General features: G+C 39.5%; 1 protein-coding gene across 1 annotated transcript in view; it reads left to right on the plus strand.

The window, feature by feature from the left end:
* The first annotated feature begins 500 nt into the window (after positions 1-500).
* LOC127437107 (prickle-like protein 1) overlaps positions 501-12,328 on the plus strand; it is a 44,525-nt gene continuing 32,697 nt past the window's right edge. Inside the window, exon 1 of the mRNA XM_051691781.1 lies at positions 501-605. The gene's annotated coding sequence lies outside the window, so the exon portion shown is untranslated. The remainder of the gene's footprint in view (positions 606-12,328) is intronic.

Consider the following 12,328-nt stretch of genomic DNA (forward strand, 5'->3'; position numbering starts at 1 on the left):
CTCTACCCTCCCTAGCAACCAGGCCAATTTGGTTGCTTAGGAGACCTAGCTGGAGTCACTCAGCACACCCTGGATTCAAACTCGCGACTCCAGGGGTGATAGTCAGCGTCAATACTCGCTGAGCTACCCAGGACACATAGATTTTTTAAAGAAAAGGAGGAACGAGTCGAAATACATTTTTGTGGTAATCAACATTATACCACAAATGCTGTCGACTGAGTGTAACTTGTATAAAACCTGGAATATTCCTTTAAAGAAAAAAACACAATTTAATTATTCTGTTAATCAACATACTAAAGCACTGCTGGACAAAACAAACATTTATGATTTAAACCTTATTCTTACTGAGAGACAGACCGAGTCTGCATACTGCAGAAATGGTACTAGTAGAAGGACATCAGTCGAGCGAATCGTTCTTTTGAACCGATTCAATGAAATGAACCGTCCGAACGAACCGATTCTCTCAAATGAATCGGAGTAGTGAAAGCGCACTGGTGACGCACAGGAGAGACCGAAGCTCTTGTCATTCACACTGAGTGAAACGCCACAAACAAACACGGATTTGATCTGGAAAAGGGATATTTGTGTCGACACAGGAGGAACAGGCATGTATAGCATTTCATCATCGCGTAAATGTGGCATTTAAATGATGTGAAGGGGGTACAAAACTTCTACTCGGCTATGATGGATAAATAATGAGGTTATTTTAGGGTGTTTGCGGTCTTCCACAGCTTGAGAATTGTTTAAATACAGTTCTGCTCGGTGATATTTGTATCCTAAGCTCAAACTGATGATAAAAGTATATTATAGACATTAGAGATGTTTAAATGCTCTAGGAGAGCCTGTATTGTGTGGAAAAGCTCAAAGCATCTTGGGGAGGGTCCCAGGAGTTTGTGGTCTATTTCTAAACTCATTATCCAGGTCATTCTTTCAGTTTGCCAGCAGCACAAGCTCTTGCTCATGTAAACTAAAGGATTTCTTTACATGGGTGTCCATTAATGTGGTGTTGTCTATTCACTGACAACAGCTGGTTATCTTCTATGTCTAGCTGAACCAGTGAGGCTTTGATGTTTATCTTCAGAGTTCTACATTAAATTCTTCTTATGTTTTCATTTTAAGTCCTTGATCTGTATCTCTCTCTCTTAAGCAGGGGCGTAGCAGGCAGGGGGTACGTGCGGGACAGGTCCCCCGCACTCTTTAAAAAAGGTGATTTTTGTCCATCGCACTTTTCCAAGCTAAACCCATATTGAGTCCAAATGGTGGATTTGTATACAGTATTCTTTGCGTTTTGTTACTTTGGGCTGATTGAGTGACCATCCAGCCAATCACAGGTGAGTTTCATGAGCCGAAATATCCCTTACGTAATACAGTCAGACAGTCTAATCAACGCGGCTCCGTTCATTTCTATAAAGTTGCTTTTAAGCAGGGCCGTTTCTAGGCATAGGCGAACTAGGCGGTCGCCTAGGGCGCCACCTGCTGGGAGGGCGCCAAAGAGGAGGCCTCTGGTAGCACCCCCCCACCCCCCGATGGGGGCGCCAATAGGGATCTCGCCTAGGGCGCCAGAAAGGTCTGAAACAGCCCTGCTTTCAACAATGCTCATTTATTCACGTTTTTTATCGGCATTGATGATGATCTAAACTAATAATCAAGAGATGAGGAAGTTATTTATCGGCATATCGTTCTTGATTGGCAGCATTATGTGAAATGCACTGCAGAAAAAAAAAAGGACTTCTTTTAAAGACACATTGTAAGTGGAGTTTATATCAGCACATGAGTCTTCATTAAGTTATGATTTTACATTATGTATGTGAGGTAATAGTTTGATCGGTTGTTTTTGCCAATTTAAGCAGATTACTAGATCTGTGTTAAATATGTAAAGCTATTTTTAATATCAGCTGCTGTTTTTTTACCTCTATGTTGATGTACAGTCGACAATCTGCTGTGTTCTTAGAACACTTATGCATTTTACTGAAGTCAACAGATATGTAGACACGCTTTTTTATACATGAAAACGTACAGACGTTATTGAAACTCAATTATAATTATTAGAAGACTATTATTGTTGTCTATTGATAAAAGTCATGCTCAGCAGCTCACAAACTGTAGAGAAATTATAGATTTGCTTTGTTTTTGTAATGCATAAAACCTCCACAAAAGTCTGTTTGTAGGTCTGTAGACATACACATATTAAAGGATTAAAATGTTCTTTTGATCGTTGATTCAGTGACTAACTCATTTCACACAAGACACTCATTTGTCACCACCTTCTGGCATCACCAGAAATGATCACTGAATCATTAAATGGATCTGAATGAATTTTGGTGAACATGGTCAAAACACACGAGCCACTTGGATACATTAAAGCTCAGAGTAACAAATAAAATCGTGCACATGCACAATTATCATAATTTATTCAGGACCAACTTGTGCTCAGTCTTTTATTGTCATGTGTTAAACTGAAGCAAGTGCTCCACAAGATGCCCTTTATTTTTGCAGCTAAATTTGCACTTAATTTGCAATACTTGTATCTTTAAAATACCACAAGTATATAACACTTTTATTTTAATATATACTGTAATATATTAATACTGCACTGTAAGTGTTGGGTCTGTGCGAGCCACCTACTGACAGCTTTGTCCCCCCCACTTTTAAAATGACTGCTACGCCCCTGCTTTTAAGACACTTTATTAATCTTTGCTTTGTAATGTTCATTTGAAACCACAGTTTGAGCCAGAGGAGAAGTTTAAAGTTGTATAATTTGAAGAATCTTCATGCATCTTTTTTCCAAATGACAACCATGTCTGTCAAACTGCAAAAAAAGTGTTTATGCTCTTGCATTTACTGCCCACGATATACAATTTGCGAACATATTTAAATGTTTGTTTTAAATATTTATATATATATATATACCATATAATATACGTTATTGTTTAGGTTCAGTTCGTTTGGAGTGATTGATCAAAAGAACTGGCTCATTTAAGTCGTTTGTCTGACGAATCCTGATTCATAGCAATAACTTGTAAGTTAGTGAGTCATTTGGAGTGATTTATAAAAAGACCGACTCATAAGAGTCATTTGTCCCACAAATCCTGAATCAAAGCAATTTCCCGTAAGATAATGAGTCGTTTGGAGCAATTTATTAAAAGAACTAGCTGATAAGAGTCATTTTTTGACGAATACCGATTCAAAACTATAACTCACAAGTTACTGAGTCATTATAAGCGATTCATTAAAAGAACCGTCTCGTTAAAGTCAGTTGTCTGACAATTCCTGATTCAAAGCAATTACTCAGAAAGTTAATGACCCACTGGGAGTGTTCATTAAAGAACCGGCTCATAAGAGTCATCTGTCTGACAAATCCTGATTCAAAGCAAAAACTTGCAAGTTGTTGAGTTGTTTGGAACGATTTATTAAAAGAACCTGTTCAAAAGAGTAATTTGTCCATATTCGAACGCCGTTTGTCATGCTTTCTGTTTCTGATTGCAGCTTGTGAACACAACGCAATAGAAACGTGCCGTTTTGCCTTTATTTGGTGTTTTTCTTTGGAAAGATTCCACAGAAAACAAAACAAAAAGCATATTTCTTTCATCTGTCGGTTTCACTTTGGCAACCACACTGTGAGCCAGAAGGGAAGTTTAAATCAGATTTACTGCAGTACAGCGTTTATCTTCTCTGACAGCAGTCTGTTTGCCTTGATGCCAACTGGCAGCGTTTGGGCTCCACAGGGGACGGCAAATGTCAACACGACTCGGTCTCCATATGGAGATGCATTCACCAACAACAAGACGCTTTGAGACACCTCAATGAACTTCTCATTGAAAAGACGCCCAGATATGCTCTATAACACTTCTGTGGTGTTTAAGTGAAAGTACTGATGTGTACCGCAGCTGTCGGATAATAATCTGAGCTTGGGATGTTTTTAGGTTTACTGTGAAGGGAAAAACACAATTTCACTGTAAAATCTATATAGTGATCTTTAGAAACTTGAAGAAAAAGATTTCTCTTGTGCAGTGGCGCACTCTAGTGGGGGTGTGAGTCACTGCATGCAGACTGTTCTGCATGTTAGAGTGATGTTTTATGAACTTACTAAACTAGAAACATAAATAAACAGTGTTTAGTGTACTGCAGCCCTTAGTGTGTTTAAACCACTTTAAATAGGTTGGCTTGAGAAAGCCAACATACTGTTATTGTTCAGACTTTGTTTAGGGGTTTTCCAAAATCCTTAAACAAAGACCAACATTTCCGATTGTGACTCGTCCTTGAGCTTTCAAGCTACATACACCAAATTTGGTACAGACCTTCAGACTGTTCTAATTAAGTGTGCTATGTGTTTTCAAAATGATCAGATTTTCGGTTTTCTTGTATCTGACCTTTAAAATGGCCCAAAATACCAAAGACTGACTTATATTGACATATCTGTCTGTCTATCTGACCTTTCAGACGAGGCTTTGTCAAGTTGGCATCAGAGTTTGTCAAGACAAACTTTGTGTAGTTTTGTTTGTATTTGCCCTGGACCATCCTTTGTGAAGGTCTGTTCAGTGTTGTGGTCTATGAAATAATTAAGAAAACCTACATCAACACGCATAGGTTTGAAGCATGGATTTGAGACTATTGTAGGACTGATCACTAGAACAAAAGTGTGTTATGTTATGGTTACACATGTACTTTGCACAGCTTGCAGAAGGGCAAATTTCCATAAATCTGATATAATAAGGCTGATGTATTGATGAATGTGTTGAAAATGACCTTTGTTTTCATTGCTGGAAAAGTATGCTCCAGCTAAAGCATTTGTGAGTCAGAATCACTATAAAAAATATTTTTCCTTTTAGTTATCATAACTTAAAATGTAGAGTTAGAATAACTGGCTTGGATTTTTTTGTTTGTTTGTTTTTTTTTTTTGGCTGAACTTGATAAGCTATTGAACTTAGAAAACCTTTACAGCTGAAATAATAATAAAAAATAATTAAGAGAACTATGCACATCACACTTACATATTCAGATTCCCAGCATGCACTGCGGCATGAATAAATAATGCAAATTGCAGTTACCGTCTTTTTTTTTTCCTGTTTGCTTTTATATTTATGCTGTTGGTTGTCGTGTTTGTTGTCACTTTCAGTTATTTGTCATGTTGCAGTGATTCAAAGCTCATTTTTGTATTCAATGATGTGTTTGATCATTGTCACCATCATTGTGATTTGCATGTAAAGTGTTGAGCTCCACGCGTGCCTCCTTGACAAGCTTAAGTCTAAATATTTTAGAGAGATCAGATGTTGGTCTCTGATCAGCAATTGTACATTAACCATCAAATGACAGTTTATATTACTTCTGGCAATGGGATGGCAGTAACTACTTCTATGGTTATCAGTAATATTAAATTAGATCATAAGTCATTGAACTATATTCTTCAACTGCTCCAAGGTCCAACAAGGAATCCTCCTCTTATCAAGAATCATTCCTCACTCTATAGGGTTCTTGAGTTGTTGCTTCTGGTTCTTTGAAGATTAAAAATGATTGAGGGGGCCTGGGTAGCTCAGCACGTAAAGACGCTGACTACCACCCCTGGTGTCGCAAGTTCGAATCCAGGGTGTTTTGAGTGACTCCAGCCAGGTCTCCTAAGCAACCAAATTGGCCCGGTTGCTAGGGAGGGTAGAGTCACATGGGGTAACCTCCTCGTGGTCACTATAATGTGGTTCTCGCTCTCGGTGGGGCACGTGGTGAGTTGTGCGTGGATGCTGCGGAGAATAGCGTGAAGCCTCCACACGCGCTACGTCTCCGCGGTAATGCGCTCAACAAGCCACGTGATAAGATGCGCGGATTGACATCTCAGACGCGGAGGCAACTGAGATTCGTGTTCCACCCGGATTGAGGCGAGTCACTACGCCACCATGAGGACCTAGAGTGCATTGGGAATTGGGCATTCCAAATTGGGAAAAAAAAAAAAAAAAAGATTGATGTTTTACTAGAGGTTCTTCAGTTCAGTGTTTTGGTTTCTAGGTTCTTTAAAGCACCAATATAGATGGTTTTCTAAAGAACTAGAGAATAAAATTTCTTTGTGGAAGGTTCTTCTATGTAGAGGTCGACCGATATATCGGTTTTGCCGATTAATTGGCACCGATAACAGATTTCTGGAACTATCGGTTATCTGCAAAAATCCACACCGATAGTTTTCTTGAGCTAAAAAAGGCTAGACACAGTGCAACAAATACAGTTTAACGGAAAGCAGGTGTCTCATTAAGTTCTTTTTAATTAGACACATCATCCTGCACGAGACGCTGAATAAAAAAACACAAAGGGAAACAAAGACGTTCGTCTAGCATCATTTACATAGAAAAACAAATGGATGGTTGCAAAAGTGTGAACAGCCCCTTACTGTTGGTGGAGGTCTTTGGCCATTGCGTCTTGCTCTTATAAGCGTTTCTCAGATTAAGCAATGAGTTGTTTAAATGCTTTGTCAGGAAAGATGTTGACTTGGAAATGTGTTTCTCGAGATCCTGGTGTTCGGTTCCAGTCTGTTGTGTTTCGTCTGATTGAACAGCCCCTGGCCTGTGCTCATAGTCTGAGCCGCTTCACCAGCGAGTTCAGCCGGATACCACTGCTATCTGTGAATATTGCTACTCTACATACAACTGTACTGAATAAAAAACAATGTTGTATTTCGCTGTTATTATGAAGCTTGAGTCTGGAGTAGTAGGAATCAGTGCAAGTGTAACATCAAGTGAACTGTCTGTTGAAGCGTTTTCCTCGCTCACTTTACTTTTGAATTAACATTTGAGAATATGGACCGACTAAAACTTTTTATTTATTTTATTCACATTAGTTGAAAATGAAATGCTCTTTTTTAACAGCCAGAATGTTCTATGCAATAATATAACAGTGCTGAATGGGTTATGTTAGTGATGGGTCGTTCAAGAACGATTCGTTCATTTTGAACAAATCTTTTATGTGACTCAGAAGAACGAGTAGTCTCAGAGAGTGATTCGTTCAATTTGTGTTGGCCGTGCATGCGCATTGCGCAACCTCCGTTCGTTTGTTACGTGAAAACCGCATAGGCGCTGTATAGGAAACAGAAAGATTAGTTCACCTTTCAACTGTTTTGGTCTGAGTCGTTCGTTCTTTTGTCACAGGACAGCCGTATATGCTATGCACACACACACACACACGCACACACACACACACACACACACACACACACACACAGGAAATAGAAATGATTAGTTCACCTCCTGAATCATCTGGTCCAAGTCGTTCATTCTTTTGTCACATGACAGCCGTATACGCTAGGTATACGGCTGTCATGTGACAAAAGAACGAACAACTCGGACCAAAAGTGTTGAAAGGTGAACTAATCTTTCTGTTTCTCATCATTTGTCCTTGGCTGCATTATAATTTTTTCCTTCTTGGGATTATAATCAGTGTTTGTGTAAGTAGACGTGTTGGGAGGGAAGGGGGGGATTTGGCTATTGAAAATTTCACATTTTCATTTAATTCTGCTCAAATGAACGAAATGACTTGAATAAAGAGTCGTTCATTTTGCTGAACGAGACTCAAAGATCCAAGTCAGTAAAATGGTTCGATCTTCCCATCACTAGTTTATGTTTTTATTGCGCCCTCTTGTGGACTAAGGAAAACAACATCAATTTAAAAATCAGCTGACTTTAAATTCAAATATTAGTTCATGTTTATTAATATTTATATATTTATTTCATTTAAAAAAGTACAATACATTTTCATGGTTCAGTCAATACTGTTTAATTTTGTAATAAAATTCAGCACCTTTTTTACTTTTGAGTGTTATTTTTTAATTCAGTATCAGTTTCGGCAGGTACTGCCCAACTTAGTAATCGGTATCAGTAAAATCCACTGTCGGTCGACCTCTACTTCTATGACACCAAGCTAAAACTCTTATTTGCTTATTCCCTCTTAGTCCATCCTGACTTCACTTCCATTTTGAATATCTGTAATACACATGGCCAAAAGTTTGTGGGCAACCCCGTCTAGCTAACTAACTAACTAACTAACTAACTATCTAACAGTTTTGGCTATTTCAGTCATTCCTGTGGGGTCAGATCTTACTGAAATGAAATGTTCTACTAACACACACAAGTGTTTTGGTGTCCACATTCTTTTGGCCATGTAGTGTATCGCTCTTCAGATTTTGATGCTGTATGTTTTTCATTCGGACATATTGCAGCGTTTACATGTTGGTATTCTGCAACTTTTCCTCACGTGCAAGCATATTAATGTGTATTTGAGTGAAACGTGTCTGCTCTCAAAAGTAAACAGATGTAGCGAGTTGGCGGCGTGTGCATGTGGCAGTCTGCCATAAGAGTCAAGCGTTAAGCCCTCGTGTTAGTGTGTGTACTTCTGAGTGTTGATTTAATGCCGCGCACACAGAGCAACGCTTGTGTTGAACCGAGCGAATCACAGTTCACCGTTCATGTTCAACGCTTCAAACCAAAACACTCTTGACAGGCTTTTATAAAGCCGCAGAGAGACGCTAAACTTGTGAAATATGAATAAAAGAGTCTTTCATAGCGAGGAGAGGAACAGTTGGAAAGTCATGTTGAAATTATGATATTTACAACGTGAGCATCGTAATTACCAGTGGAAAACTCTGGCCATTTCTACTAAAGAGTTGTTGAGTGTTGATTGTACAGTTTAGTTTGTACACATCTTGTGTTGTTGATTGATGTCGATTGATCCAGTTTTAATTCAAGACCAACTTAAAATTAACATGAAATTATAATGGACTCTAATAACATTCTTAGTACATGTTCCCTTTTATTGCCTGACACGTGCTACACATTATTCTGTTTCTCGTAGCGTGTGCCATGTGATGCTGTGAATGTTTCAGAGAGTCAGATGAGGGTTCATACATGCAAGACTACAGGACTGGTTGAAAAAAGTTTGTGTACTGTATGTAGATTCCTGACACTGTGGTTTCATTATGTGGTAAGGTGGGGTCAGGGGTCACAGTGCAGGTGAGTCAATATTGATTGAGGTTTAGTGTGGACACATGATTCAGAGAGATTCTGCACAATGCTAAACTACACAGAGAGAGATGTTTGGAATAGCATACTACAATGCTACTCTTACTATCTGTGCAGTATGAAGTATGTGTGCTGTGCATAGTATACTAATTGCTCTGCATGCAACTACACTGGATAAAATATGCAGTTTTCATTGGAGCACACTGTGTGATACTGTAACCTATTATGCAGTGGGCTCAACTTGACCTTCTTGACCATGCATATTGTCTCAACTAGTGTTTTTAAGAAACAGTATACAATACTCAGTGCAGTATTCATCATGTAGTGAGCAAGTATTCCAGAGAGACAGCCAGCGGTGATCAAAGAGCAGGAGTTTGTTTGGAATGCTCAAACTGTCTTCCTGCTGAAGACTGAAAGAAAACACAAGAACAGCAGAAAACCAGATGCTCACACACACACACACACACACACACACACACACACACAAATAAATTGGGTTGCATTGGAAGTCTGTATTATCAACTGGCTCAGTCCATCTCAAGTGGTCCAATAATTGTAAAGTTGGTTGCTTGACCATTTTTAATTTTCCTTTAATGCATTGCTATTGCTAAACCACCAGTTTTTTATTTGTATTTTACTTGGTTCAACCACGACGGCCATCTTTGTGTCATGGCACACGACAAATTTTGGTTATGCAGCTGTTTTCGGAAACCTCAACATCCCGGCTCAGGATGTTCTATGTACATATATAAACATTTTGCACATTCTTGTTCCTTAGACTTAGAACTTAAGTCCTAATGTAATGCTCAAGATCGCTCAAAGTTCCACTTTTAGGGTCAGTTTATAATGGGAAGGGTTCGAGTCTCAATCTTAATTTTGGGGGGGGGTACCTAGGTAAGTGTAGTGTGCATGCAGAACATTTCAGGTTTGAGACTTCTCGTATTTTTGGGTTGAATATCTCTGGTGGGGGACCAGATACAAACCTGAAATTTTCACAGAAATAAGTCCTCTATAATCGAATTCTGTTGTAGAAATGTTGAGTTTGAGATTCCACTGGTTACAGAGCTAGGGCTAGTTGAAATCTGGGGAAAAGCCTGCTTTATTCATGCATTTTGAGAAAAGAACAGATGTAATACAAGCATAACAAATAACATGAACAGTATTTTACAGTAATTATGTTTATGATTGACACAATAGCTTATGCTTGTCAGTGAGGTCTAAAATGTTACTACTTTTGATATTGGCAACAGTGAAGCATGATCTATCACAGTGTTCTTCAAAAAGTTCATAAACAAAAGTGTTTAGTTTTAAGTAACCTTAATGAACTGTATGTGGAGTTTAAAAATCAGCACCCAGAGTTAAAACATTTTGTGTACTGAGACCAAAAGGGTGTGTGCTGGCAGGAGCATCTGGAACTCACACTGTCTGCACACAACATCAGAACATCAAGCTGATGGTCGAGTCAGCAAAGCTAAAAGTGGACTACAGGGACCTGCTGGAACTTCTAGTCTGTGACATAAACAGTTATGACTGCATGCTCAACAAGTGTGACCAGTGTCCATGTATAGGGGCCTTACTGCAGATGCTTGAAGTGTTCCTGATAACATCACCTTTAAGCAGTTGGTTGTGACTGACAGAGCAGATATGATCACTGTTGTTCTCCCTAGAGATTAATTCTCTGTTTCTCTGGCTGAGGAACTCATTGCGTTAAAGACACACCATTGGTTGAGGACATCAGCGTGGAAAACTGTGATGTTTTTGTAAAATTCTTCCACCCACCTGGGCCAAGAACATCATAACAAATGTCTGCCGAGGACAAAATGTGGGTTCCCATAAACAATGTTTTCAGAAATCTGAAACCTGCCGAATTGACTACGGTCACCGGATGCTCCCACAACATTTCAGAGAGACTGAGTGAGGAAATCTCATAGCTTCTAATAAAACATACACATGTAAATATGTAAAATACTGTTTTTTGTTATTTGTTATGCTTGTACTACATCTGTTCATTTCTCAGAATGCATGAATAACGTAGGCTTTTCCCCAGATTTCAACTAGCCCTAGCTCTGTAACCAGTGGAATCTCAAACTCAACATTTCTACAACAGAAATGCACTTAAAATAGGATAAAGGTTAGGGACGGCTGACCTTTAGGGTCAGTTAAGTGGAAAGAGACTCCGACAGTATACTTAGGCCATAAGGGGGTGGTAAAACAAATTGAAACTTACTTCTAAAGAGCCACTGTGGAACCATAGGTCAAAGGTCATCAGCTGACACACCTCTGTACCTCATAACCAATGCCATGGTCATTCAAAGTGTCTCTACGGGTGGACATACTGGTCGCTGCTTTGGGTCAAATTCATTATGAGTCCCATTAAAAAGGCTGACAGTGTTTTGAAGGGGGATTATGGGTAATTTAACCTCATACCTGCAGACAACCTCTGTATTTGAGTTCATAAGAACCCTCATCAGAGATCTGAGAGAGACTTCCGGAGGTTCCAGGCGAAGGCTGTAATTCAGGGCCTCTTTCTGCTCTTTATTTTGACTTTGGTTTCCTCTAATGACTTTAATTGGGCCCAATTAACTGCAGCATCAAGTGTGTGGTGAAATGCACCACACCACTCGAGCATGTGCTTCATTAAATGCTTATAAACGCTGTGACAGAGCAACTTCTCATGGAATCTTTTTTCACCCAATTTGGAATGCCCAATTCCCAATGCGTGGCGTAGTGATTCGCCTCAATCTGGGTAGCGGAGGACGAATCTCAGTTGCGTCTGAGACTGTTAACCCGTGCATTTTATCACGTGGCTTGTTGAGCGCGTTGCCACGGAGACATAGCGCGTGTGGAGGCTTCACGCCATCTGCGCTCAACTCACCACGCGCCCCACCGAGAACGAACCACATTATAGTGACCACGAGGAGGTTACCCCATGTGACTCTACCCTCCCTAGCAACCGGGCCAATTTGGTTTCATAGGAGACCTGGCTGGAGTCACTCAGCACGCCCTGGGATTCGAACTAGCGAACTCCAGGGGTGGTAGCCAGCATCTTTACCAGTGAGCTACCCAGGCACCCCCTGCTCATGGAATCTTAATGGTTAATTATGGGTTAGAGGTTTGGAGAGGATTGTTTTACGCTTTTTGAGGCTCGACTCTCGAGTTTGTGTGTTTCTTTCTTTCTTGCTTTTTATTTATTTAACTGAGCATGAAGGCAGTACAACAAATATTACCATGTTGTATACATAATAATTTAAGGTAATTTCTCTGCATTTTCTTATTTGTAATCAACATCATGGCTTTAAAATATAAAGCAACTGTTGGATTGTCTTGAAGTTACAGTT

This window comes from Myxocyprinus asiaticus, chromosome 48 (assembly GCF_019703515.2).
Source record: "Myxocyprinus asiaticus isolate MX2 ecotype Aquarium Trade chromosome 48, UBuf_Myxa_2, whole genome shotgun sequence".
In the NCBI taxonomy this organism is placed as follows: domain Eukaryota; kingdom Metazoa; phylum Chordata; class Actinopteri; order Cypriniformes; family Catostomidae; genus Myxocyprinus; species Myxocyprinus asiaticus.